Source organism: Prionailurus bengalensis, chromosome B1 (assembly GCF_016509475.1).
Source record: "Prionailurus bengalensis isolate Pbe53 chromosome B1, Fcat_Pben_1.1_paternal_pri, whole genome shotgun sequence".
NCBI lineage: Eukaryota > Metazoa > Chordata > Mammalia > Carnivora > Felidae > Prionailurus > Prionailurus bengalensis.
In genome coordinates, this window is record NC_057344.1 from 122,407,763 (window position 1) to 122,411,790 (window position 4,028).

Genomic DNA, 4,028 nt, shown 5'->3' on the forward strand with positions numbered 1-4,028 from the left:
TCTGTCTCTGTCTCTCTCTCTCAAAATAAATAAACGTTAAAAAAAATGTTTTTAATCTGTGAGGAATTGACAGAACAAAGAAAATTTATATTCAAGAGCTTCGTAAGGAGTTCTAAATAAAATTTGGGCTGGAGGCTAGAATAGTAACAGGATTTGTTTAGATAGGCTTCTTTGGCTCTGAATTTCTTTGTCTCTGACAAAACGGATGTCCCTCTATCTCCTGGTGCAGGGAGGGCACGTTTCCCACAGGAGATTTATTTCCTGCTTTTTGGAGCCATAGCAGGAGGGGGTCAGAGTGTTCTTACACTGGCTGTTTCTTAAGTAACTTTAATCCAAATAATCACTATATGGCACATTTGGGGGCAGTCTGTCCTGTGCCCCCACACTACCTATTTAGGTTCTTAGTGATTTATTTCTTAGGTGTGTTTTCCCTATCGAAGGAGAGTTAAGTGAGAATCTAATACATTGATAAGCAACCCACAGCCTGCAGGCTTCATGCAGCCCACCTGGTTTCATTACCCTGTTCCATAATATAACTTCAAGAAGAAGTGAGACTATTAGTAACGGCCAATGATATTGCCCCCGTATATACATATTATAAAACATTCTCCATGGTTTTTTCTTGCTCTAGGTCTCTATCCATTCTGTTCCCGCTGTCTGAAACCCCCAGCCTCCTCTTCTTTGGCAAATTCTGAATCATCCATCATCAGATCTCAGCTCTCATATCTCTCTAAACCCAAATATCCAATGGATGCTCTCATTGTGTAGCATTTACCATGATCTACCATACAGGTGCTATTTATTGGTCTTTATTGCTCAGTGGACTATAAACTTCAAACAGTGAAGATCATGTCTTCTATTTGCCTATTTCCTTTTTAGCATAAAACCCAAGTAGAATAAATATCTGTTGAAGATGTATACAAACATATTGACTATTTGGCACAGCCCTGGCTATAACCAAGGAGGTTATGTCTTCCACACTGCTTAATGGCTAGGTCTAAGTTGCCCGATTCTCAAACATAAACTGTACCACAGATTCTTTTGCTTTCATTGCAAAAGCAACAGCCATCCAACCGTGTAAACATAAGCAAACCCATCCAACTACTCCATCCCAAAATAAATGACCATTTTAGGATTCCTTGCCATCAAGTGTATCTCCACTCAGTCTTTAGTTAGAGAGACTGAAAAAATTATGGGGGACCATTTAATATGAATGTGAGAACTTATCTAAATATTTGAATACATTCATCATGTTTCTTAAATGCTCACAACTTGCAATGGCTCCCTAATATCTGTAGAATAAAAATCCGTATATCTGAGGCAGGCATTCAAGGCTACTTACAAACTTGCTCCTCCCTGCCTTCCCAGCCATTTCTTCCCAACTAAGCACACACTCTATGTTCTGGGCAAATAAATTTGTTTTTCTCCATATGAGCCCAAAATGTGCAATCTTTTGCACTATAATGGTAATAACTGACCCTCAAAGAGTTTATTATGTGCCAGGCTCTCTTCTAAGTGCTTTACTTTTTTTTTTTTTTTTTTTAAGTTTATTTATTTAAGAGAGAGAGGTCACAACACGGGGCTCAATTCCACAGCCCTGGGATCATGACCTGAGCCGAAATCAAGAGGAGTATGCTTAACCCACCGAGTCACCCAGGTGCCCCACTAAATGCTTTACTTTATGTTAGCTCACTTAATCCTTACAACAACACTGTTTGGTGGCTATTATTATGATCCTCATTTTAGAGATGAGGTGCCTCAGGCACCTTGCTTGAGGTCAAAGTTAGTATACAGCAAAGCCCGGCTATGAGGTGACAGACCGTGCATGTGTCTCTCACCATCCGGCAGACTCACCCGGGGCTGTTCACAGACGGTGGCACAATTCCAGGAGAGAGCCAGGGCGCACAAGTCTGGTTGAGACCGAGGCTCAGAATTGGCACGGTGTCTTACCCACTGCAATCTATTAGGCGAACAAGTGATAACGCCAGCTCATATTCCAAAGGAGGAGGCATATTCTGTTTCTTGAAAGGACAGCAGCAAAGTGACATGTGGATACAGGGAAGGAAATAATGGCAATCAGTTTGCAAGTCCTCTGCCACACACGGCCAAAACTAGGTGCCAAGAAAGGTGAGAGAGTCTTCAGATGGCAGCCATGAGCTCATGAGCAGAAGAACAGATTCAGCGGGAACAGATTAGCAGTCTGTAAAGACTTCTCTTTTTTTCTTTCGGATTTTTTTTTTTTTTTATTTCTTCAAATTTGTTTATCAGGAGTGACTGAAAAAATGACAGTTGAGTCCCATCATCATGGAAATGGCTTTAGGAGAAGACTGGTCAGATGAATAGTATGGCTTCCCATTTCCAACCAGTCAATAGTTGACATTGATAAATAGATACCCAACAGTCTGTCGAGAATGCTCAAGATATGTTATACGCTACAACATGCCTGTTCACAGGGTGAAAAAGCCAGGAAATAACTCACGTGAACTTCTCGATTTCATCATGCAAGACAAGCACAAAAGCACCACCCAGGCCTCTGCGAACATTGCACAAAGCCCCCTTGAGGAAAGCTTTGGCTCCTTCATCACGAGCAGTATTCCTCCGGCAGTCAAGCATGCCTGTGCACATGATATCAGTTCCTTTGCGCCCTGACTGTACCATCACACGGCGACAAAGAGTGTCAACCCGATAGAAAGTCAACACAGCAACCTCTGTGACGGATTGTGCGATCATCCAGCTGATGGAGAATGTGAGTACTCTTGGGATCTGGATGCATTCCCTTTGCAGTGTCAGATACTGAAGTAGGCAGCTCAGCAGATGAGGTTACCCTGTGCAGAAACATTAAAGCCTTTCTACAGGACCTTAATCCCATCAGATTTGTAGTTCTTAACCAGGCAGTCACGGAGGCCCCTGAATTCCCTTTCAGCTCCAGCTTTGCCCACGTCAGCTGCTAGAAGGGTATGGGCAAAATCAAGAGGAGACACAAAACACAGAGACGTGGCCCCAGAGGCGCCACCTGACCCGATTCCCTGCAAAGTAACACCAAAACTGGGTTCTCTTGTCCACACCACCCAGGAAGATCTGCTTGTATTTAACTTGAAAGGCAAAGTTAAGAGCCTGAGATGGGGAAGTATCTGATGATATTGGCCAGCCAAGTTACCACACCAGAAGGACAGGACTCCCTGCTCCTTGGAGATACGAACCACACAGTCTCTAATGCCCGTGTAGTGCTTATCTGCGGTGATTTGCTTGCTGGCATGTTGCACCTGCAGCAGCAGCTTGATCCGCTCGATGGGTGCTACTGAGGGGTCTTGGAGGTGGCCGCAGACACTCCACCCACCAGGAAGTCCTCGACAAAGGACACAGCACCACTGGTCATGTTGAAAGGAAAGAGGAGGCAGGAGATGGCAGAGTAGTTCGTAAAGAGTTCAGTTGTCCCCTAAGTCTACACAAATCACTACAGAGGTTTCTGGGGGAACTCGACAATTTGATTTTTAAATTTATGCAGAAAAGAAAATGGCTTTTTTAGATAAGATAAGAAAAGCCAAGGTTGGGGCGCCTGGGTGGCGCAGTCGGTTAAGCGTCCGACTTCAGCCAGGTCACGATCTCGTGGTCCCTGAGTTCGAGCCCCGCGTCGGGCTCTGGGCTGATGGCTCAGAGCCTGGAGCCTGTTTCCAATTCTGTGTCTCCCTCTCTCTCTGCCCCTCCCCCGTTCATGCTCTGTCTCTCTCTGTCCCAAAAATAAAATTAAAAACGTTGAAAAAAAAAAAGATAAGAAAAGCCAAGGCAATGCTAAAGAAGAACAAGATGGGGACACTTGTCCTTGCACATGTCAGGACCAATGGAACAGACCAGAGGCCAGAAGCAAACTCATGCATATATGGAAGCTCAATTATAAAGGAGTATGTATCACATCATCTGTGGGAAATTAAACACTTTGCAAAAGGCAAAACCAGAATAACTTTAGAAGGCAATATAGAATATTTTACAATATGGAAGAAAAGAAGGATTTCTTATGCAAGACCCCAAAT

General features: G+C 43.7%; 1 pseudogene; it reads right to left on the reverse strand.

Moving 5' to 3' along the window:
• Positions 1–2,190: 2,190 nt before the first annotated feature.
• LOC122468149 lies at positions 2,191–3,434 on the reverse strand (annotated as a pseudogene).
• Positions 3,435–4,028: the final 594 nt, after the last annotated feature.